The sequence below is a fragment of the Acinonyx jubatus genome, chromosome A1 (genome assembly GCF_027475565.1).
Source record: "Acinonyx jubatus isolate Ajub_Pintada_27869175 chromosome A1, VMU_Ajub_asm_v1.0, whole genome shotgun sequence".
NCBI lineage: Eukaryota > Metazoa > Chordata > Mammalia > Carnivora > Felidae > Acinonyx > Acinonyx jubatus.
In genome coordinates this window covers 182,494,382-182,520,124 of record NC_069380.1, presented here as the reverse complement: position 1 = coordinate 182,520,124, position 25,743 = coordinate 182,494,382, and the positions used below count along the sequence as shown (strand labels likewise).

At 39.4% G+C, this 25,743-nt stretch overlaps 1 long non-coding RNA gene across 1 annotated transcript in view; it reads left to right on the top strand.

Moving 5' to 3' along the window:
• Positions 1 to 25,743, top strand: part of LOC128316487 (uncharacterized) — an 87,397-nt gene that overhangs the window by 11,226 nt on the left and 50,428 nt on the right. Inside the window, exons 3-4 of the long non-coding RNA XR_008300460.1 lie at positions 21,930 to 21,974; positions 22,808 to 22,860. This is a non-coding gene — a long non-coding RNA (uncharacterized LOC128316487). The remainder of the gene's footprint in view (positions 1 to 21,929; positions 21,975 to 22,807; positions 22,861 to 25,743) is intronic.

Sequence of the window (25,743 nt, the reverse complement as noted above, 5' to 3'; positions counted from 1 at the left end):
GGGTCTAGTCCTCATTTTTGCTCTTTAACTACTTTTATATCTTTGGGCAAGAAACTTAGCCTGATTAGGCTTTATCATCAGGAAGCTGAGAATAAAAATACCAGTCCCGCTTATTTTGCAAGGTTGTTGCAAGGATGAAATGAAATAAATAAATAAATAAATAGGAAAACATTTTATAAACTGCTGTTATACAACTATAAAGTCTCATTACTTGCTGAGGTTACAATATCCTCAAATTTTAGTGTGTAGATAAGAGTCATTTGTGGTGCTTGCTAAGAATGCAGTTTCCAGAACTTCTATTTCCAGCAATACATAAGGCAACAGAGCCCGAAAAACCCTCCCGCTACACAACTCCTAGAAATGTTGGATAAAGTATATCCAACGTCATTATAAATGCATAACTGAGCTTGTGATCAAGAAATGAAAATTTCTAGGGCCAGAAACTGGAAGAGGAAGAAGTGACTCAGAGAGGTAATTGGGTGCTAAAGACACAGCTGCCTTGAGGGACAATAATATATAGTAGAATGTTTTAGGCTAGAAGCAGACAGAAGACAATGTCTGTGGCTCACCCAAGGTGTAGAATCAGACCCGCGACCTCCTGTATATCCACTTCTCATAAAGGGCATTTTTCCTCATTAAAAAGTCAGACCAAAAGACAAATCTACCATTGACCAAGGGAAGGGACAAGGAGCCTAACCCTCTTAGTGGTTTACAAAGACCCCAGCTGTGAAATTAACTCTAAGCTCCTGAGATTGTGGAACTGAAGCACCAAGGGCAGAAGCCAAAGGATGTTTCCTTGTAGTTATGTGCCCTCTGCCCAAGGGTCTGTGGATTCTAGAAATAAAGCCCCGTCTAACATTAACTCCAGTTCCCAAATCCATTTGTAATAAGACCTAGCAGAAATATAGACTCTCAAGGACTTTAGACATTGGATATAAGGTACAGAATGTAAGTATGTATAAAATGTTTGAAAAGTGCAGATACCTGGGTGCAAACGAATCAATAGTTGGGGTGGGCCTGAGAATCTGCACTTTAAGAAAGCATCCTAAAAGAGTTAAGATGCAGATGGCCTTCAGAAGACCCACTGGGAAATGTAGCTTTGCCAGTTTTCCAAAATGGATTCCACTGGCCACTTTAAATACTAAAAGGTATTCATATTTGGCTCTACCTCCATGTTAGTGGGTTAAAAAGAGTACCTTTTAGTTTTTTTTTTTTCAAATATTTATTTATTTTGAGAGACAGAGACAGAGAGCATAGGGGAGGGGTAGAGAGAGAGGGATCCCAGGCAGGCATGCTCCCAGCTGTTAGCATGGAGCCCAATCCCACGAAGCCATGAAATCAGGACCTGAGCTGAAATCGAGTCAGACACTTAACCGACTAAGCAACCTAGATGCCCCTAAAAGGAATACCTTTTAATGAGGAATTTTCTTTTCTGTTCTGTGGCTAATCAGGCTTTATCAGTTTTCTGACTTAAGTGGATAATTAGGTAGCCAGAATTTTTTTCCTTTGGCCCAAAAAACAACCAAAGAACAACAACAACAGCAAACAATGATACTCAATGAGTGTGCCTGGGTGGCTCAGTCCGTTAAGGATCTGATTCTTGATTTCAGTGCAGGTCTTGATCTCAGGGTCATAAGTTCAAGTCCCATGTTGGGCTCCATGCTAGATGTGGAGCCTACTTTAAAAAAAAAATAGCTAAATAAATAAAAATAATGATACTGAAACAACATGGAGAGTAAATGGAAGTGCCATTCTCTTCCCCTCTTTTGCCATCTGCTTCCCTAGTGGCCTCCCTTTATTGCTGCTGAGTCTGCTCAGGCTGAAAATGCCCCTCATCTTGTTATAATTTATGGAGGTTAAAATGGTGCATAATGGACGATTGAGGCAGATGGTGACTTTCTTTACTGTTTATGTTCCTCCCATATTGAAAACTTGTAGCTGCTCCAGGTGCATTTTGGCCTTTGGTGAAGGGTTGGGGAAGGGATTGAGAAAGGGTTAGAGGAAGGTCTCAAGAGAACAGCCACCAGAAAAATTTTAGTCCTGGCTTCCCATCTTCCTATTCTCCATCACCTTTTTATCTATTGAACTCAACATGAGTCAGGTTTTGCTTTTGAAAGCTCTGTGCAGGGAAGAGTTGTTTTTCCTATCTTTGAGCTGTTCAGCCATCTGTCCCAGTTTCTTCCTGGTTTCCTGTTATTTTCATTCTGCCTTTATAAAGATTAACGTGCGGTGCAACCACATATTCTATTAAGCTTGTCTCCTCACTACTTTATCTCATTAACTGCTTGATCACTATGAATAAAAATAATCTTCCATTAAGTCACAACTTCAAACGTCTCTGAGACTTTAGATCAAGCAAACCTTCAACAGCTTAAAAAAATCTCTTTAAATCCAAGAGGTTCACTTCAAAGGAAAACCTATGGGTGTTCTCAACCCAACTGACAGGTAAATAGTCATTTGTAACTAAAGATATGCAAGTAAGGAAACACAGCTTACTCTGGAGTTTATACCTTCTCTTAACTTTTTCTCTACTTAAAAGGGCAACTTAAGACCTGGCTGGAGATAGGATTGGCTTGGATAACACAACATTGTACACATGGAAATAGGGTAGTATTGGAAGCAACCATACAGCTTTCTGTCCTATTTCATACTTTTTTTTTTCATATTTACAAAATTAATACACAAAGAAATAAAAGAGAAAATGGGGACAAAAGGAGGCAGTGTTGGTAGGGACAAACATCACCCAACCAGAGATAACTACTATTAATAATTTGATAGTCCTTGTAGTTTGTGTGTTATGTGTGTGTGTGTAGATAAAAAAGGATAAAATGCATATTCTTTCGTAGATATTCTTTTTTTTTTTTTTTTTTTACATCCATATACTTTCTTCATGTGAAGGATAACTTTGTGTGTGCTGTTTTCTTTGCCTGAACTGTCCTTCTTTTACCCAAAGAACGCCTTTCTTCTTCAGAACTCTACTCTGAATCTCCTTGCCTTTGGGAACCATTTTTGATCTGCTGACTTTTTTATTCTCCACTGGATGTTTCCTTTGCTTAGTGGTCCCCTTCTGGGCACTGATCATAGTTGTAGTTTTTTATTCCTGTGTGCTTTGTTTATTGTTTTGTCTCTCCCACTAGACTTGAAGCCTCATAAGGGTACAGGTTGGGTATTCTCAGGGCCCAGCACAGTGCCTGACACAAAGTAGGTGCTTCAAGAACTTTGGTTTGGATGAAAGAATGGTAAGTTTTCATATATTCTATGCTTGTCCAGCTATCATTTAACTTTGAGGCTGCTTATTGGCTAATATAAACACGATAATGGGTATCACTGTATGAAACAGCCTTGCCCACAACCTTAGTTATTTCTTTAGAAAGATTCCTAGAAGTAGAATTACTAGACTAGAGAGTATGGGGCACTCTAGTGCCTTAGATACATACTTCCAGAAACATGTCAATTATTACAGTGTTTAGTAGTAGAAAAGAATGCCTATTTCCCCATATTGTCATATTTAATTCTAATTTGTAATTTTTTTTTCCTGCAAATTGACTATTCCTAATCTTTGTCTTTTTTTTTCCTACTTGGATATCTATCTTTCTGTATTTATGACAATCCTGCGAATTAAGATTCTTGGCCATGTATCACAGTCTGTCTTTTGACTTAAACCTTTTCTTTTTTAAATCTATCAATTGATGTATGTGTATTTATTTGCACAGATGCAAAACTCTCCATCTTTTTTCCCTTGTTTTGTTTGTTTTTATCTTTATAAAGCTTTTCCCACATTAAGATTATAGAAATAATAGCTGGGGGAAAAAACAAACTAAGGGTATATATATATGAGTATATAGAGGGAGAAGACTGGATTAATCTATAAATGAAGGTGGTTAATTGATCAATTATATGGAAGGGAAAAATTTCGTCTCCTAACATCTTACATGAAGGTATGCTTCAGATGGATTCAGATCAAATTTTTAAAAGTAGGAAAGAATTGGAAGAAAGTATTGGTGAGTACCACTTATCTGTCTTAATTGAGTACTCAAGTAAGAGTTAAGAATCTAAGAATTACTTTGGATGAAAAAATAATTTCCCATTGTTAAAAGTTTTGGTTAGAGATTTTGATCAGAGATTTCCCAAGTAGTTCAGTGTTGAGAGGGAGATTCTAACCTTGCTCTCTAAATACCAACTACTTTTTTCTGAGCTCCACAACAACACTTCTGGTTAAAGTAAACCAGGGAAGTAAATAGTGTGGTAGAGAAAGGCCCTGTACTTGCAATGAGAAGACACAGTGTCCGGTCCTGGCTGTATCTCATTGCTCATCACATAGTTAGATCATCTGGGGAGAACTTTTTCTTAGACATTTTTTTTTTTAATCTGTAAAATGTATAACAAAAATCTCTGTGCCATCCACTTCACAGAGTTGTTGGGAAGTTCAAATCAGGTACTACAAATGGGCAGTATTATTACTGAAGAGTGCTGTACATAATAATAGCTCAATGTGTTTTATATTGTTCCTCTTTATGTCCCAATCTATCTTTCCTGCAAAACTATTTCTTTAAGAGCAAGTTTGTTCCTCCCTGCATTCTGAAGCTGTCTGGCATGATGGCTTTCCTTAAAGATTATACTCTGCAGTAATGAAGAGCCCTGACTGGAGTCCTGCTGAGTTTGGTTTGAATCCAGGTTCTGTAGTTTGTATTATTGTGACCTTGGGCAAGTTATGTAATCTCTCTTATGTTTCAGTTTTCCCATCTTTGAAAAGAGGATAAAAATAGCATTTGTCTTGGTAAGTCAAGGCTCTGGTTATGTCAGTAATCCAAACTATGGTTGTTGAAGTAATAAAGGGAATGCAGTAGCTTATCAATCTCTATCTCTGTCTCTATCTCTATCTCTATCAATATCTCTATCTCTATCTCTATCATCTCTATCTGTATCTCTATCATCTATATCTATATCTCATGTGTTTCTGTCTCTGTCTCTGTATCTATCTAGCTGTACTTTCCAGGAGTGGTTAGTTAAGGTATGATCTTGTCACTCTCTTTTGATTTGCTTTTTCTTTTAGCCTCAACCTCTTTTGATTTGCTTTTTCTTTTAACCTCAACCTTTTATTTTTCCCAAACAAGATTTATCTACACAGCAGAGAAAAAGGTGTTATAGTCCCTAATTTACGTCAAGTAAATGTATCAAGTTCTCCAACTTGATATTTTAACAATTCACACATTAAAAAAAAATCCCGGTAAAATGTCTTCATTGGTTCTACTTTGGTCATATTGTCACCCTGAATTAGCCATGTGGTCTGGTGAAGGGGGTGCTTTGGTTGTTTAGACTTGGTTCCCCTGTCCTTTTATGACTGTGGTCATGTGGGGTTCTAGGAGTGTCAGTCCTCCCACTATCACATGATTAGAGAATGGGAGAAGCAGTTCCCCAGAGGAAAGGGTGTATTAACACACAAATATAACCAATGTCTATGAGTTTCCTCATAGGACTGTTGTAAGAATTCAGTGATAGAACTTTTTGTACCATTGGTACATAGCAAGTGCTCAAGAAAAAAGAAAAAAAGTTAGCTTTTACTAGTATTATGATTCAGTGGAATGTTATTTGTTTCTAGGCATCTTGCAGATATCAGTCACCTTCTGAATTGTTGCAGTTAAACAGCCTTTGACTAGGTTTAGTGTAAACATCTAGGAAAGAGTTGTAGGAGATCAGGTGATAAGAAGAGAAAGGAAAGGAAGCCATCATGACTCCTTACAGGAACCAGGACCCAGAAGGGCACTGGGGCTTAGAGCAGGGGAAAGAAGCCTGTCTTTTCTGATGAGTGGTTCCTCATAATAAATGCTTATTTTCAGTGGCAGCTGTAGGAGTATGCTAGCCTTGAGTCTCTACTGCCATTCCCAACCTCTCTTCAAGAGTCAAATAGTTAGGCTTAACCACGATTACAGTGACTTAAGACTCTGGCTCCTCTGTTTTTGTTTTTTGTTTTTTCCTTCCAACTGGTTAGTCTGTTGCCCCTACATTTTTGCCCTTTTGTCTCCTCAGACTTGGATTTATCTCAGTTTTGACTTTTTCCTTTAGCATGACTCTGGTCACATACAGATAATGCCCAATAATAATACCTAATGAGAAAAATGGAATTTAGTTTAGCTTCTTTGTATGTGTTGCATTGTTGAGACTAAAAAAAAAAAAAAGGTTGAATCTTTTGACTTAGAGCCATGGAAACACTCTTCTTACTTAAGAACCATCAACTTGAAGTTGAGGCTTCCAACTGGCATAGATCTTCACAGCAAGCAGGCAAATCTTTTGAAATAAAACCAATCTTTTCTTAAAGACAGACATCAGGAGCACATAAAAAATCACGTGCACCACAATGTATTTTGGGGGTAATTTTCCTTGATTATAAACAACATTTTGATGTACTTGTATCTAGAACATCGATGAGATAAGAGTTCGAGTGAATAAATAGTTTCTGCATTTCATGATGTGATTTTAATTCCTCCATCTTGCCTGCTTAGGAATAACAGCTTAATCTGATATCACTGAAAATAAGAAATATCTGTATTTCCGTGATCACTGAAAGTTCATATTGGATTGTAAGCTCAGATAGAACTGACCCGAGGCTTATCAGAGCTGAGCAACGGAGCTGCATGAGAACAGAATAAGATTTAATCAGAAGGGAAATTCTGCTTCAGAAACAGTCTTTGCCCCACCAAATGACACTTGGGGAGGAAGGAGGACAGGAGATGAGAAACAAAAAAGGAACATTTCAAACACTTTTAAAAAATAGCACTTTTCCCCCCTGGTAACTTCTCCACTCAGTTAGGTTTAGTATAAAGTAATCCTGCGTGTTCCTGAGGAAATCTTCTGGTTATGTTCTCGAAGCAGGTGAATAATGGAGATATCTGCCACACTGGAAAATAGTGCCGATCAATAATATTGTGATTTTTGTTTGCCATGCCTTTTTTGCAGCTGACTCACCTTCCCTTCTCTCTGGAGCTTGGATGCTTTATTTAGAGATGGGGTTTTTATCTTCTCTTTTCCTAATGGCGATGTTTGGAGGACCAAGGAAGCAGCTATGAAAGTGACTCTGGAGGGCAAATACCCAAGCCTTTAGTACTGCAGTGATTTCCTGAACTCACAACCCGTTGCGGGGTTACTGTGTTACTGAGGCCGCAGCGCATATACCTCACCCTGTTCTGATACTATTCAGGGCAGACAGATGTGGCCATCAAAGCTCTTGCTATTGGAAGATTTTTTCTGCTCCTGCAGAATGATGTACTGTAGCTAAAACTTTAATTTTAGCAAGTAGGATGATTGTTACTTCTCTAATGCCTCTGATTAAGGTCAGCAGCAGACATTACTTGGGAACTAAGATTGCTCTCATGAGCAAATGACACAGGGGAAGAAATTAAAAAAAAAAAGTTTCTGTCTTGAAAATGGAGGATACCAGAGGGAAATGTGTGGTGTACAGATTGTATCAGTTTTCTCATACCATGTGGTATGCAAGACAAAATGGCTTCAACAACACCAATTTATTTACTTATACTTTTGCCATTTAGATAGGGCTCAGCTGGTCTGGCTCATCTCTGTTTCCTGTGGTGTCGGCTGGACTCAGTATGTGTTTGTGGTCAACTGGGTTGCTTGCACAACCTCTCCGACATGCCTAGCAATTGGCTCGGTGGCTCTCCTTTGAGTGGCTCCACAGCGGGATAGCCTGGGCTTCTTCACTGCATTAACAGCTTTCCCAACTACGTACCATAAATCTCAACCTCCATAAAGAAATATTTCACCACCTTCCCTGGACCATTTCCTGTAGTCATAAATGTTGTCGAAATAGACCCTTCCACTGAAGCCGTCCTGCTCTGCCAGCTACTTCAGCTTTTGCTTGTCCTTCCATGTGTATTCCAGCATGGCAGGGTTGTCATTGCAGTCATGTCTTACTATGTACCTTCATCCATGCACTGGACCCTCATACCCCTAAAGCAGTGTGGCTCTCCTGGGCAAGGTGGCAACACTGCTCCTTCTCCCTCTGGACTATTATTTTATTTTTAAAGTTTATTTATTTATTTAGAGAATGAGCAGGGGAGGGGCAGAGAGAGAGGGAAGAGAGAGAATCCCAAGCAGGCCCCACATCATCAGCACAGAGCCCAATGTGGGGCTCGATCCCACAAACAGTGAGATCATGATCTGAGCCGAAATCAAGAGTCAGACGCTCAACCAACTGAACCACCCAGGCAGCCCTTCTCTGGGCTACTATTTTAAAGGGGCTCCAAGCAGGACTGTCGTATCCGCATTTTGTTCCCCTTTCTTCATCCTCTGTTGTTCTTCTTCTATTTTAGACATGAATCCAGCATGGGCTTGGCTGGGAATGAATGGATTTGACTAGGGCACACTACTGAATTAAACCAATGGGATTTTACTTGCTGAAGCCTATCGTGTCCCATTCTTTCTATCTTTAGGATGAATTCTCCCAAGGTCCTAATTTTCTAGATAGCAATCTAACTATCCAGCTCGGACACCCCCTGTTTCACTCATCATCACTTTCTCCAACTAGCACCATTATCAAGTGAGGTTTGTCCCATTTTAAAGGTGAAGAAACTAAGTAAAGGAAATGGGAAATTTAATTCCCTTGACTTATGCAGCCACTGTAGGTTAGGGGAAAAAAAAAATAAAGGCGACATTCCAGAACTCTATTTAGTCCATTCCTCAGTTGGCAAATCCTCCTTATCCTAAGAAATCAAAGATATCCTGTGGGGGTAGCAACAAGATACTCCATATGGTGTTCTGCTCTTTCTCACCCTTTTAATTTGGCTCATTGTTCAATCTTAATTTGCAATTGTCACAGCTGCGATCGCATTCCCAATGTTCCACCAACTCCAAAAACCCTTGAATCCGAACCCTCGGTGGTTTTAATTTTATTTTTGTTGAGAAAGGTTATGTTGTCACAATGGGTAAAGGTAGCTCTTCAGTGAGGGAAAACATTTTTTTGGGGGGAAAAAGATACTTCTAATTTCGTATTAAGCTTCAGAATGGGCTGCCACTGTGGAACCTCAAGTGCAGGGGAGTTGACAATTTCAGCCATAATCAAGCTAACTGAATTGGACAGAGCAATGTGAGACATAATTAGCAATTCCGTTCAGCGAGCTGTCTCCTGAAAAACTTAAAATACCTTCCCTGCCTCATGCATATTCAGTGCCTCATTTGCTATTGTTTTTATCCAACAGGTTGAAATTCAAAAGGAAAAAATTCTGAGTTGTCTGTCTCATTTTCATCCCCCGCATTCTCTCTCTCTTCAGCAGCCCCCCCACCCACCGCCTGCCCCGCCACCCAGCCAGTCCCATTTCAATACAGCAGGGTCACCCCAGTGCCAACTGCACACTGATGAATACAAAGTCCTCTGAGCACATTTTTTCTCTTGCTAGTACCTTTGTCAACCTTTCCTCTTAATTAGATAAACTGAGCATGTATGTTTGCACTGTGGAATTATGACCATTCGGTTGTTGTGGTCAGGCTTCTGTTGGGCATTCTGTCTGTCACATGGTTATTGGGTCAGGATAGGTTTGTGCAGAATTGGAGATTGATTGATGATCCCGTGCTTATCCACCTTGATGGGTTAAGCTTTCACTTGCCTTGATGTTTCAGGGGGTTAGACTTTTGCCTTGTAAATGTGCAGCAAGACGGAGACCGCAGAAGTAATGAGAGGGAAGGGAAAAAAAATCAAACACATTCCCTTCTGTTGCCTACAACTGTGGTTAGCTGAGCCTACAAATTCCCCTTTAGAAGACTGTCTATGGGGAGCCTGGGTGGCTCAGTGGGTTGAGCGTCTGACATCGGCTCAGGTCATGATCCCGAGGTCTGTGAGTTTTGAGCCCTGCATCGGGCTCTGTGCTGATAGCTCGGAGCGCGGAGCCTGCTTTGGATTCTGTGACTCCCTCTCTCTCCACCCCTCCGCTGCTCATGCTCTGTCTCTCTCTCTCTGTCTCTCTGTCAAAAATAAATATAAACATAATAATTAAAAAAAAAGACAGTCTATACAATGTGTTGGGTGTGAATACTCTGGAAAGACCCCCTGAAGGGGTTGTCTGCAGAGGCAGTATGGTGTAGTACAAGCAAGAGTTGGAGTTAGATCTAGGGTCAAATCCTAGCTCTATACTTATTAGCTGTGTGGTCTTGACCAAGCTCCTTAACCTCCCTAATCCCCACATGCTTCATTTGTACAACAAAGATCATACCAACCCTGTGTGTGAGTATCATTATGAGGAATACATAAAATAAGCTATAGGGAAGACCTAATTGAGTGTCTGGCACACTCAATTGTGTTCAATAATTGTGTCCTTCCTTTTCTTTCCTCCCCTTCTTCATATTAGTCTTTCCTTTTTCTTTCTGCTTTATTATATTTTGTAGTCTGAAATCAGAAAATGTAAAATATTCTAAAATTTCTGGAAAATTACTCAGCACTTTACATCTCGTTCCCTACAAAGCTTCTTTATCTTAAAAGACACATTCTAGCAATTAGTACATGCTGATTTAAGTTTCATCTTCTTTCCCCTCCCCCATTAATATCTGCTAAAGGTGATAGGCCAAAGGTATAAATTGAGTTAAATGAGAAATTAAAAGTTTTTCTAATCCTAAATCCCCAGAAGCATCACTATAGTTCATCACTTCAAAAAATAGCTTCTTTCAGATTTTAGCTTTTCCATTTGGGAGCATTAGAATAAGAAAACCATATTGATAAAATTTCATGTTAAAAAATTTTAATTTGCTGACCTAACTTGGAAGGTTTAATTTTCACATCTTTTTTTTTACGTGAAAAGTAGGAATTTCAGGCAAACTCAGGCTTGTAAATATTTTAGAAGAAGCTGAGATATACTCTAAATGGATTCTGTATCAAATACAACAGTAATGTTCAAAAGAGAGTTCTAACGGGAAATAAAAGGAGAACAAAGGTCGCCAGTGTTGTAAATCAGGGGAAGAGAGTTGGAAAGTTATTCTTTTTCAAAGGTAAATTTGTTGTAGCAGGTTGGCATCTAGAATAAGTTGGTAGGATGAGAAATGAATGCAAAGACTAGGCCAAGTAGAGGTACTTCTTTTCCTCCCCTCCTTCCTGAAAGCATATGTGTCATACCAGTTGGCAGGTGATTTTAGCCTTCATTGATTACCATCACACACTGTCCCCTGTTTTCCAAGCAAAAGTCTTGTTTTGTTTTGTTTTTCAAAATAATGCAGAATACTTGAGGGGATGGGTCACCTCACTTATTTGATGTGGCCTCCCACAGCTTCTAGCCCACCCTATATATGTGTTAAGGAAGAAAGGAATCTTTGCACACTGGAACTAGAATGAGAGAAAATGAAGCCGTGAACCTATCTTCCATCTGCAGTAACCCTCACGAATGTGTTACGGCCAAGGCTATGAGCCACCAGCCTCGCCAACAGAAATGGATGTACAGGAGGGATGAAGAGATGAAGGCCAGATGGGAAGCCTTTGAAACAAATATGTTGAACTCCAACACTGGAAAGAGATAAAGAATGAAGTGAAAATGGAGAGAATGTGAAAGATGAAAGAAAAGAGGTGGCGGCTCACCTCCCACGGAGAGAATTTTGACTGTGACCAAGTTCCAACACAGTTTCCATGTCATACATGGGGAGGGTAGAGGAGGGACTAGGAATCATGACCCCTTGGACTGAACACCTTTAGTTAGGTCTTCAACATAACCTCTTGTGTCTCTCAAGCAGGAACTTGATAAGCAATACTTTTGTTTTTAAATATGAAATTTATTGTCAAATTGGTTTCTATACAACACCCAGTGCTCATTCCAAAAGGTGCGCTCCTCAATACCCATCACCCACCTTCCCTGATAAGCAATACTTAAGGGAGACTTGAAGGAGCCCATACCCTGAAGAATGGGGACAGAATAGAAGCAGACATTTGAAGCATAGGGAGAGATTTGCACATTGTTAGTAGTGGAAAATATCATCCTTTGCCTCTGCCTCCTTGAGCAAAACTTCCCAGAGTTTTGAAAGAAATTAACCTGATGTTTCTACTCTAACCCCAATAGAAGCCTAAATCCTGAAAAGTCTCTGCAATAAGTATATTTTGTTGACAGGTTATTGTATAGGGTATAACCTCCCACAAAAAATCTTGTCTAAATCCACCAGAATGGTGAAAATGAATGATACTGCATCAAAGTCGTGCCTGTATTTGTTACATAGCCTTCAATTTTTTGCTTCTTTCTCCCTTATACTTTTTAAAAGCAGGGAGTCTATTGAGAAATCTTATTAAAAATCACAAACTGAACAGCAGACCCCCCCCCTTTTTTTTTGAGAACCAGAAACAGATTTTAAATGACAAAAAAAAACCCTCCTTTAATCTTTTTGTAACATCTTGACAGTTGTGCCAGAAGATGTCTGCTTCTGCCTTCAAAGTATAATTGCTTTTGGTCTGAAATAATTCATTTCCCACTCTTTTTCCTCTACTAGAGATCTTTGCCCTTTAAGCTGGATATTTCCCCTTAATTTTGTGGCTACTTTTTTGGAAGGTAATAGAAAGGGGTAGGGAGCTGGTAGTCTAAGGAGTCCAGAGTGAATGTCACAACACAGTACCTTGTGAGGGTATAATGTGGGATATAGCATCCGTGAACCAAGGCGGGCGGGAGGGGGGGTGAAGTAACAAATTTTGTCATAAAAATGAGGTTAACTGTAACACTGTTGGCTATCTACTGTCATCAAAGGTATTTGACCTTTTTAAATCCATCAGAGCATGTTTCTATTTGTTCTGTTTTCAATAATTCAAGTGAAGTCATATCACAGTTGAAAAGCTTTTTAGCAGTATAGTGTCTTAAAGATGCCAGATCTTGTTTTCTCCAAAGAATCCTTTATAAACATTGGAGTAGGAGTGTCCTCAGATTTCTGTAAAATCTATATCTGTGGACTCTTTAGCAGGAAACATTTCTGATTTGGGAAATAAGCCTAGTGGGCAATAGAAATAGGTGATCTCAGCAAAAGGGGGATCTTCAATGGTGGGATGGGGAGGGTAGGCAGCAGTGAGAATCCATAACTGCAAAGTGGCATGGTATGTCCTTCGATTGCCTAAATTCAAGTCCTGAATCACAAACTACTGAGAAGAAAGATAATAAAGGGAAAAAGAGGATGTGAAAGAGAATCAGAGTGTTGACCATCACAGTAAACTTAAGAGTTTTGGGCTCCTTGTCTTGTAGAGTATCTTTTTTCCCATATATATCTGTCATTTCTTTTTTCCAAACCAGTTCTGTGAAGGTACGTGTAGTCCATCAGCTCTTTTATGATTTAGTTGTACAAATGCTTTTGGCTTCCTTGCATCTACCTTTCTCTATATTCACTAAAGCCCAGAAAAGGACTATGCCATGCACGTCGTGGGGCTTATGGGATTAAGCAACTCTCTGCTGCCAACTTCTGTCCAGATTTGATGTGCTGGATGAATGAAGATTTGTCTAATAGAGTATCTTCTCTGCTTTTATAATTGCTTGCGAAAATTGGAAACACGTGAATAAAACAGGGGCTGGGGGAAAGGAACTCCAAGCCTCTGTTGCAGTACTCTCAACTCCTTGGAAGCTATCAGGCACACTATTGCTTCCACTTGCCTTGACGTTAACTTAGCTACTGAGAGGCAGGGTGGAGGTGGTGCATTTCATACATAGGCAGGAATTTAAGGTACTTTTGGAGAAGCAAATCTAGGCCCAAGTTTTCTTCTTTCTTTGGAAACACAAGGATGAGAATTAACATGCACTGAGCACTTACTATGAGCCAAGAACTGTGCTTGATGCTCCTTATAATATGTGGTTGGGCCTGTATCCCATTTCCCAGTAAGACACAATCACCAACATTCTGGGAAGGACCAGTTGCCTTAAAATTAAACCCATGGTTTATGCTATACATTATTATGGTCTCTTAGGAGATTCTCAATGGATGAAAACAAAGATTCAGTCTTGTTAGCTGGGTCCAAGACAAAGAAGAAGAAACTGATTATTTTCCTTAGGTTTTCTTCCAATCCAGGACTTCATATGTCTTTTTCACTTCTCTTTATTATTTAATGCTATCTGTCCTTCCTGGGATATAAGATCTGTTTAATTCGGAGTCCCATTTCCAGGATTCCCACTATACTCTATTACTTGTAAGTCCACTTTCCTTCTGAGGAGCATGGCTCTTATCTATTTCAGTCTTTGGGGATCCCAAGAAGTTTTATGCAAAACTAATGATCTTTTATTATTATTAAGAGGTCTCGTTTTCCTGGAGGATTAGCACCTCCTAACTCTAGAGACCATCTCATTTTATCCTTATAACAGCTTGGCAAGGTAGGTTGGCACGACCTTATTTTACTCTGAGGAAAGTAAGTTCAGAGTTAGATAAGTTGCTTAAATCACGTAATTAGTAAAGGGTAGAGCCAGAAGTTAAATATGGGTCTGTTTGGGGCTAAAGGAACTATGTATGTTCCTTTTACACAATCATCTCTTAAAATCTAACATTTATTGAATGCCTACTGATGGGTCAAGCACTGTGCCAAGGCTGCTATGCTGAGGAATTCTGAAATGGAGTTGGCATCAAATGGAGTTGGCTTTCTGAAGTACTATGATGAGAGAGATTCTGTGATCTTGTCTACACTCAGTGGGAAAGGATGTTGGGATTCATCGTTAATGTCTGTCATGGGAGCATGATAAGGTGGCTTTGCCAATTATTCACCTTCTCTCACAGAGCCACCCAACATCAGGAGTAGGATAATATGATATTTAAGAGCTAGATTTGACCTGTTACAGACCAGATTCAAGTCCTGAATCCACAATGTAACTACAATATCTTGAGGAAATCACTTAAACTGAGTCTTCAGTATCTCATTTTTTTTTTTTGAAAGAGAGAGCATGAGCATGAATGGAAGTTGGAGGGGGGCAGAAGGAGAGGGAGAGAGAGAATCCCAAGCAGCACCCCCATCCCATGTGGGGCTTGAACCCACGAACCATGAGATCATGACCAGAGCAGAAACCAAGAGTCACTCAACCAACTGAGCCACCCAAGAACCCCTCCATTATCTCATTCTTTATTATTTTGTTTATTTATTTATTGTGTGTGTGTGTGTGTGTGTGTGTGTGTGTGAGAGAGAGAGAGAAAGAGAGAGAGAGAGAGAGAGAGAGAGAGAGAGAGAGAGAGAGAGAGAGAGAGAAACACTCGCACAAGCTGGAAAGGGGCAGCTTTCCATGAGATCTCGACCTGAGCTGAAATCAAGAGTCAGATGAGCCACCCAGGTGCCCCTCTCATTCTTTAAATGAGGATTATCATGATATTCACTTTGGGTTACTATGAGCCTTAAATGTGACAATACACTAGAAGCACATAATGCAATGCTTGGTACATTAGGTCTTTAGTAAATGTTACCTGTTATAAATGCAATGCAAATGGAAGGTTAACTTGATAGACCGCTTACTATCTTTTTCTTTTTCTTTTTCTAATCGTATAGAGGTTACTTCTCTAAGGATACCTAGTTGACATATTTTTCACGGTGAAATAAAAGAGTAATTATTTTTCCCATTTATTTCTCTGACAGACTCCTCTTCACTTCCTTAAGATTAGAAATCCTGATTTGGCTAACTGATCTGGTCAGTAATGAGCACCAAATACTGACTGGGAGACTCAGGTAAGAAGTCATCTGCAAAACCACAGATGAAGGCCTGGTACATTTTGAAAAGTCAGGATGAGTGTAATAAATTTAAGGGGCTTATAGGGGATGCAGGGCAGAGAAAACTCTAATGTCTGTGTTTTGGGTGAAGACGATATTGGTTTTGCAGACCACAGTTTCTCTGTCTCTGCTGCCGTGTTGTGAGATAAGAGAAGTATGAAAGGGTTTGGCGAGGGGCTGAGACTGAGAAATGTAGCCACAAACCAGTTTCTTGTCCGAGTTCCATTAGCACCGTGCAGGCGTGTGCTCCAGTGCTGTGAGTGTACTTAGGGAGCTTGTAATTGCCCTGTGCTTCAGTCAAGAGATGGGTAATTGCTCCTATGGGCCATGGATTTCCTGCTAGCAGCAGCTGATTGAAACCAGCCATTTATTGTGGTTAAAAACCCCAGACTTACTGCAGTGTTTACAGATAAACCTTCTGTGCGACAGTCATTTACTCTACCCAGCCATCCATATATTAAAGATATTACATACTACCCCCTCCCTTTCTCTTGAAGACAGATCAACTGTTCTTTTCAGTTTGATTAAATTTCAGTATGTAGTGTTGACATGCCAACTCTTGTATTTTGTAGCTTATGCTTTAAATAAATTTGCATTTCTTTGGACCAAAGTTCTATTTTGGGGGTGTTTGTTAATAGACACACTACTATAGTTTTAGTTAGATACTTTTGCAAAGTTGCTTTTCCTCTTTTCTGTTCCTCCTGTGAGCCAAACACAGATCTTAGCCTGTGTATCTGTTGATGCTCTCATGAGTTGGAACGTAGTAAAGGTAGGCCACTTACTCAGTAGTCATAAATTTTTAAGTTTTGGGGAAGCTGAGAGAGGATTGTGTGTTTTCTAATTTCAGTGGCACCTGCATCTACAGCAGGTACAATAGATGCTGCTACATGATATCACAAGGTGGAAGACATTCTGTGTCCATTCTCACCTTACTGGTTTCCCATTCAGCTACCCTTGCAGTTCTATTGAATTTATTTTTGGGGGGCACCTGGGTGGCTCAGTCAGTTAAGCACCCGACTTCAGCTCAGGTCATGATCTTATGGTTTGTGGGTTCGAGCCCTGCATCGGGCTCTGTGCTGACAGCTCAGAGCCTGGAGCCTGCTTCCGATTCTGTGTCTCCCTTTCTCTCTGCCCCTCCCCTGCTCATGCTCTGTCTCTCTGTCTCTCAAAAATAAATAAACGTTAAAAAATAATTTAAAAATTTTTATTTTTTACTTAAAAAATGTTTTTTTTAATGTTTATTTATGTTTGAGAGAGAGAGACAGAATGCAAGCGGGGGAGGGGCAGAGAGAGAGGGAGACACGGAATCGGAAACAGGTTCCAGGCTCTGAGCTGTCAGCACAGATCCTGACTCAGGGCTCGAACTCACAAACTGTGATGTCATGACTTGAGCTGAAGTTGGACACTTAACTGACTGAGCCACCCAGCTGCCCCTTAAATTTAGGTTTTAGGGGTTAAAAGAGCAGATTGATATTTGCATATGATTCAGGTCTGTCAAGTGGATCTCAAGGTTTTGGGTGGTTTTAATTCAGTTTCTCTGTTTATGATAGGAACAGTGATATCACCTTCTACTTGCTCCCTTCGTTCTTGGGCCAAGAATGAACAATGAGCACAGTTAGGGATAAACCAGGAATGCCCTGGACTTGTGAAACCAGAAATTCTGTGACTTCCAACCACGCCCCCCCTTTTTAAAAACTTTCCTACCAAACCTTGGTAGAATTCATGAGTGATTTATGTTCTTTCTATAGCAGTGGATGGGATTATCTGTTAATCTTGACATTTATGTCTAAATTCTCTAGTTGATCGGTGGGAAAATGGTTGATCCATTTTTTTTTTTAACGGAGCAACTGTGAAAAGTTTATATTATCATGGTCAGACCTGGTCAATTAACAAAAGAGGTGAGATTTGTCGTGTGCAAGTCTTCTCTTCTTGCAGCTGTATCTCCCCTAGACACATGGAGCTGATGGATTTGTTTGTAATGCAATGCTAAGGAATATATTAATTAGGACTCTCAGGTCTGTGTCTAAGCCTGTGTTCCTGGAACCTCAGATAACGACTACTAATTTACCTTCTAAATTCCGAGGTTGAAATTAATGGTTTGAGTAGAAGCCAAATGAATTAAAGCAAACACTTGCCCCTAGCATACGAATATGGGAATTTGGTCCCCTGGTAGATAGCAGATGGGGTATGTATGTCTGGGTGTTTAAGAACATGCTACAGGACAAGAAAACAAAAACTTGACTCCTATGATGGTATAGTTCTGTGACTCATTTCAGCAGATTCAAATTTAACACAAAGATTAACGGAGTAATAATTAAATTTATAAAAATAGTTCTTCGTAAAAGACCGAGGGAAATAGTTAATGAATGCTTGCTTCTAGGCCCTGCTACTTTACTTAATGTCTTCTTATTTATTGTTTCCCTGATGAGGTAGATGTTTTCTTTTTTTTTTTTTTTAATTTTATTTATTTATTCAAGTAATATATACACTCACCATGGGGCATGAACTCACGACCCCAAGATCAAGAGTCTCATGCTTTTCTGACTGAGCCAGCTAGGCACCCCTAGATGTTATTTTCTTAAAGATGAGGAAGCAGAGGGGCGCCTGGATGACTCAGTTGGATAAGCATCCGACTTCGGCTCAGGTCATGATCTTGCAGTTTGTGAGTTTGAGCCCCGCGTCAGGCTTTGTGCTGACAGCTCAGAGCCTGGAGCCTGCTTCGGATTATGTGTGTGTCTCTCTGCCGCCCCTCTCCTGCTCATGCTCTGTCTCTCTGTCTCTGTGAAAAATAAACATTAAAAAAATTAAAAAAAAAAAAAAAAGATGAGGAAGCAGAGGGTCCCAGGGGTTAAATAACTTGGCCTATGTCATAAAGCTTGTAGGAGGATCAGTTGGGATTCCAGTACAGGCAGGCCTGGCTCCTAAATCCATGTGCTTTCTATTATTCACCCAGTCTGTGAAGTTTTCTTATTTCTCTGAATATCCAATTTCCTAGTGCATTTATACATGATTAGATTGATCAGCATTTGGTGTCACTTGGCTTTTTAGGAACTCATTCAATTATTGATTCATTCAGCTAATATTTATTTTTGTATCTCCTGTATGTCAGGCTCTGCTAGGCACTGAGAATACAAGATTAATGAGACGTGGTTCCTGTTCTTGAGAAACTTTCAGGGAGAGAACAGATTTGTAAAAAAAAAAAAAAAAAAAAAAAAAAAAGCAAAAAAACTTTTGATCCAGTTTGAGAGCCACATTAGAAGTACAGTAGGACCGTGTCCCCATCCATGGTTTTCCTTACAGGGTTTCAGTTCCCTGTGGTCAGCCATGGTCTGGAAGCAGATGATTCTCCTGGTGTGTCATAGCCTAACACTGTACTTGTATCATTCACCTCACTTCACCTCACTTCACCCAGACATTTTATCATGTCCCATCATCAAAAGAAGGGAGAATACAGTACAATGAGGTACTTTGAGAGACCCATATTCACATAGCTTTTATTATAGTATATTGTTATAATTGTGCTACTTTATTATAGTTATTGTCGCTAACTAATTTTATTATTAGTTATTGTTGCCAACCTCTTACTGTGCCTAACTTAGAAATTAAACTTTATCATAGTTATGTATATATAGGGTAAAAATAGTATATATAAGTTTTGGTACTATCTGTGGTTTCAGTCATCTGCTAGAGGCTTTGGAATGTAGTCCCCCCAGATAAGGGTAGACTACTGTATGTCAGGTTTCATGGGTGAAAAAACAAGTAATTGACATGTTTGTGAGAAGAGGTTGTGTTTGGCAAAGGGTATTTGCCAAAAAAAAAAAAAAAAGAGCTTTAGCTGGAGTATTAAAGGATAGTGATGATGATAATGATGATAGCAGCGATAATAGCTAATAGTTTTGAACACTGAGTATGTTTTTGAAAGCTACCTGATTAAAGTATTCCTTTATTTAACCTCTCAATATCTCTAGGTGTTATTCCTTTTCACATCTTGGTAATGGGGAAACAAAGGCACAGGGAGCTTAAGTGACTACTAGATGGTAGAAGTAGGATGCAAATCAAAGTTGGCTAGTTCCAAAGCCAGCCCCATTTTGTGGTTCTGTTTTACTGAAGCAGTGCTGAGTGAGGGTTTACCTAGAAGATGGTCAGGTTGGGGTAAAGGGAAGGTTGTGGAGTTTGGAAAGTTTTACCTGAGTAAATGAGCAGCATGTGCGAAGTCAAAGAGACGGGAAGCCATGTAGCACATAGTGGATGTTTGTAAGGAGCAGCGTATGGCTGAATGCGCCTTGTGTATTGAGGGTTGTTGAAGAGGGTTGCCCAGATCAGGAAGAACCTATTTGAACATGGTAAGTTTAGATTTGGTGACATTGAAGGATTTTAAGTAAGGGAATGAGATGATCCCATCACTTTTCATCACTAAGGTATACACAGGAAATGAGGAAAAGCCGAGGTATCAGGGATTTGAGTTAAAGCCCTCAAAATACATTAGTAGCAGGAATTTGACAACCTCAAGTTAAAATCATTTTAATAGCATACATTATTTCAATATTTAAATATGTGATAACTTCCACGTTTAAAGCCGTGCATTCTTTCTAGTCAAAACACTTCTAACAAAGAGGTTAGACCAGTTCTTGGAACTGAAATCTGCAAATGCCATGATCATTTATGCAGGTTTCAGACAGGCCATGTCACCTGAGAAAGACACTCATTCTAGATCTGAGCTTTAGATCAAATTGCTTTCTCCTAAAACAGGACCTCATGGAGAATTTGTAAATCATAGATTTAGCGTTTTTGTGTTTTTAGGAGCCCATTCTAATGTTTCACAGACCATTAGCTAAATTCCAGGCTCCTGAGCCTACATACACGCACTGACAAACCAATTTGGGGAGGGAGAGCCATGGCTGAAAGGGCCACCAGGGTTACTGGTTTTGACTGCTGCCTTTCTAGCCACTGCAGTTATCAGAGGGAATGCACCACCTGAAGATTTAAAGCCAATAGCAGTCTTTGCCTCTCCTGATATTTTCCACCTTAGATTGGATCAAGCATTGCCTGACACTGGTGGTTATTTTCCCTGACTTGCTTTGCTGTTATATGATGACCTTTTCTTTGTTTATTGTTTTATTTGAACTCGCTGGGAGTTTATATAATTGATGGGCTTGTATGCTGTAGTATGTCTGGGAATCTGCTGCTGATACACTACAATGTCTGAATGTGTAATTTTTTCTTTCATTCTCCCCACCCCCACTCTTACCCCTGATGTCAGATAGTCAACATCCCAACTGGTTGAGCTGATATGGTAATAGAGATTCTTCCTTATCTTGTAAGCAAAAGGTTTCAGTTAATCAGAGTCACCTAAGGGTCAGTGTATATTGGAAATTTCAACATTTTGTTGACAATCTCTCAAGCTCTGGTATACTACCTGAGTTTTAGGTTTTGATGTATTTCTGAACGGAGATCAGTCTCTGCCTATATTACCTCAGCTTTACTGGGGTATTGAAATGTACAAATCATGCAGTTGTTCATTACTTATGAAAAATAAGTAGTATGTAGTTGTCAGTATATGTTTGCTAGCTAATCACTTAACATTTTAATCTGATTTTAAAAACTATAGGCATTAGAAAAATTGGGGCACCTGGATGGCTCAGTCAGTTAAGAATTTAACTCTTGATTTTGGCTCAGGTCATAATCTCTTGATTGTGGCATCAAGTCCCATTTCAGGCTCCATGCTGGGTGTGGATCCTACTTAAGATTCTCTCTCTCTTTCCCTCTGCCCCTCTCCCCCATTCATGCTCTCTTTCTAAAACAACAACCGCAACAACAATAACAACAACAACAAAAGTGTAGGCATTAAAGACAACAAAAATGGAAAAAAAAAACCCCACAAATTAAAAACAGTACAGTATATAGGTTCCCATTTTTGAACTAAGGTATACATAATCTTGAATGAAAAAGATATGGAAGAAAAAATATCAGAGAGCAGTAGGCATAATCTGGGTCATGAGGACTTTCTGTGTCATTTCTCCCTGTGCCAGTACATGTGTAATTTTTCTTTTGTATTTAAAAAAGCTTAAAAGCCCAGGAATTATTTATAATACTGGCATAACTCAAAAGCTTATAATATGCAAGAGGATTGAGTGACTAGCAAATAATTCAAACATGTTGTATGTTTCAAAAAAAAAGTTAATTGTTGACATGGTTAAGTGTGAAGTTTCTTTGTTGTCTTTTCAACTGTGCTTGGGTTTTGCAGCAATGATTGAGATTCTTACATCTTGGCACTAAGGAATCAGACTTGGTAAGTCACTACTTTCATATTCTTAGAGTCTTATTCGAGTTAAACATTAAAAACACTTCCACTAGTTTTGGGAATTGATATGCAAACAGATATACTTGTGATACCTCTTGCTCACCTGTGATGTTAGCCTTAGTCTTATCTCAGTACCTTCTCTGTCAGTCAGTCGTGTCCAACATCTGTTGGAAGCCAGTGGTGTGCCAAAACTCATGACAGGTGTTCAGGATAAAAAATGCATGGTTCCTCAAGAAGCTCACAGTTGCTTTGAAAAAGAATCCAGGGTAAATATTGAATTTCATTGCTTACATGTGTTTTCCTATAGAGAAGAAAGTAGTTTCTAAAATGGGTTATGCTTTGCCATCCCTTCTGAGAGGTCCTCTAAAACAAGGCATAACTGCCAGGTGAGGCTGTGATTGGATATTTTATCAAGAGCATCTAGTTAATCATTAGACATCTAGTTTGGTGCTAATTTAGCAACAATTCTCCATGAATATTCAGAGGTGAGATTTTCTTTTTGTTCTTTGAGAGTGAATCTGGATTCTGCAGGCAAGAGCTAACGTGTCTGATTTGGTTGAAGGGCTCTATATGGAGGGACTTTTTGTTTTAGGAGTTTCTGTGGGATCCTGTAAAGTTGGTTCTTCATCCCTCTTCATGGAATAATACCCTAAATGAGGAGCTTGCAAGAGATAAAAACCAACAAATAGGCAGTGAAATGGGCAAGAGAAATGTCAAACTCCGAGGGCATTTGTCAAAGGTTTATCAGTTTATCATTTGGGCTGTTTTAGCGAGGTAACAGAGATTGGGTAGCTTATAAACAACAGAAATTTATTTTTCAGAGTTCTGGATGCTGGGAAGTTCAGGATCAAGGCACCAGCATGGTCGTATTCTGGTGAGAGCCCTCTTCCTGGTTTATAGTCAGCGCCTTCTTGCTGTGTTATCATATGGTAGAAGGGGTCAGGGATCTCTCTGGAGCCTATTTTATAAGGCACTAATCCTATTCATGGGTTCTCCACCCTTCATGGTTTAAATACCTCCAAAATCCCGACCTCCTAATACCATCTTTGGGGGTTAAGACTTCAACATCTGAATTTGGGGGGTGGGGGGCACAAACATTTATACCATAGCCATCAGGTACTCACCGGTCCAGAGTGGTCCCAAGTTATCAGGAAGGGTTGGATCTTTGTGATCAGAAAAACCAGCAGGGGGTGGGTTGCATGTTGTCATAGTACTCAAGGTTGCTCCTTGAGTTCCATATCTCCTACAGCAAATATGTTTGTTGTGTTTATGTCTTGATATGCAAGATATCACAACACCAAACTTAAAAAAATAGTAGAAAAACCTGTGCCAGAAACGTTTCAAAGGTAGAGAAGTATGCTATCCTTTAATGCCACCGTTTTGAGAGAAAGTATTCAGATTTTTGAAGGAAGTTAACATTTTCCTATAATATCTGCATTCATATATAGATTTATCTTTCTATCATTGACCTCTCCATCTATCTGGATTTGATCTACATGCATATATGAATTTGATGCAGCTGTTTGGTTTTAGCATAGTTATTTGCTGCACTCTCATGTGTTGAAGAGTGAAAGGTAGGGGATGATTTTAATTTAGCATTTTAATTTGCAGGATACAATTAATAAGTATTAAATAATTTAGAAGGGGAATGAGTCTTTCTGGGGCAGACTTTTCTTCTGAGAAATGACTGTATTCTAGATTTTACTTACATCTGCTCAGGGTCAGAACTGTGTCATACTGTGGTTTATTTACAATGTATGGTTTATGTTATGGGAATTTATTGGGCAGATGACACCAATAAATTTACTGGGGAGCTGACACTTTGACCTCCCTCATTCTTTCTTGTGTTCTCTGAGTCCAGACTCCAGGAGAATATGTATATTGGATTCATATTTTGTATTTTTTGAAATCATATTACAAAATACAATAAAAAAGAAAGAGCCTTCACCATTTTCATCTTAATTTTCTTTTCTTTTGTTTTTTACCTAAATTTTCTGAATCGAATTTCTTCTTTTATAAGACGGGGATGTTGATGTCCCTCTCTTCTGGTTTGAGGATGTGGCCTGGCACATTACAGGCACGCAGATCAGTTTGCGCGAACTAAGTTTTAAGTGCTTAGCAAACAATAAGGTGTTCTACAAATGTTATGCACCTTCCACATCTTTTTGGGATCTGAAGGTGAATGAGACACAGTTTCTGCTTTCAAGGAGCTTGATATACCTAGTGGGACAGAAAACCAGGTCAACAGAGCCAATAAAACCTCTTATTCAAAGTGCTTTTTGGGACTAAGGAGGCAGTGTACTAAGGATCTTTGTGTTCTCAGCCAGCCAGAATTGTCCAAGTCAGCCATATTATTTACAGTATACAACTGAGTGTTTGCCTAAAAGACTAAAGTCATTGACAACCTATAAAAAAGGTTGTAGTGGTGAAAGCTGTTAATGTGTACACTGAGTGGAAAACAACTTTAGCCATGGGTCCGTAGTAGTTTACTAGGATTGTTGTGACAAGGTACAACCAACTGGGCAGCTTAAATGACAAAAACTCATTATCTCACAGTTCTGGAGGCTAGAAGTTGGAGATCAAAGTGTCAGCAGTGTTGATTCCTCCAGAGGATTATGAGGAAGGCTCTGTTCCATGCCCTTCTCGTAGCTTCTGGTGGTTTGCTGGCAATCTTTGGTATTCCTTGGCTTCTGCTGCATCACTGAAATCACTGCTGCATCACTTCATCTTCACATTATGGTCTCCTTGGGGCCTTCCTGTCTCTTTAAATGGTGTTCTCTTTCAGATGTATTGAGTAGGGGCCTACCATACTCTAGTATGACCTTATATTAACTAATTACATTGACAATGACTCTACTTCCAAATAAGGTCACATTGTGAGGTACTGGAGTGGGGAATTTAACATACACATTTTATGGGGAGCACAACTCAACCCATAACAGGGCCCTTTCTGATATTAAAAAAGTGCTTCTTTTTTGTATTTTCCAAGTGACAGCTGACTAGCATTTCTCCCAAATGCTACAGACACTGGAAAGGTACATATACTATCCTGATGAGAAAAATGGAAGAGCAGGTATTGGGAGAGAAGGGATGGAGCCATGCTTCATTGGACACTTTTTATAGCTTAGCCACTATTAGGTTCTTAGTCTATGTAATTTCACTTGACATAATTTAATTCTGATTGAAACATGTTTATAAGATCATCTTCATGTTGCAGGTACAGAAACTGAGGCTCAGAAACATGGGATAACAACTCAGAGTTGGGAGGCACAAAATGGGGTAGAACTGAGATTTAAAAGCTAATACATTGAGTGCCAGGAAACATGTTCTTTCTCTTCTAGTCTGGTGTCCTCCCAAGAAAAGCTGTGATGATAATATTGGATTGTGGAAGCTAAAGATCCTAGAACACCTTTCACATAAAAAGTGTTTATCCCCAGGTGAAGTAACTTTACCAGTTACATTCTTGGTCATATTTTAAAACTATGCAATGGGAGCAGATACCTCAATATTCTTTAATTCTTGCCAAGATTGTTTGATAGGTGGATATTAGAAGCTCTTCAATCTAAACTTCAATTAAAAAATTTACAATTGTCTACATTTTCCTATCTCACTCATCAGGTTGTTGACCATGATGGGAAAGAGCTGAATTCACAATGGAATCGCAAGGAGAGACTCTTGGGATAGTTCACATGGAAACTTTAGGCACTTAAAATTTGACTTTCTTCTGTTTGGCATTCAACATGTTCTATTTCTCCCC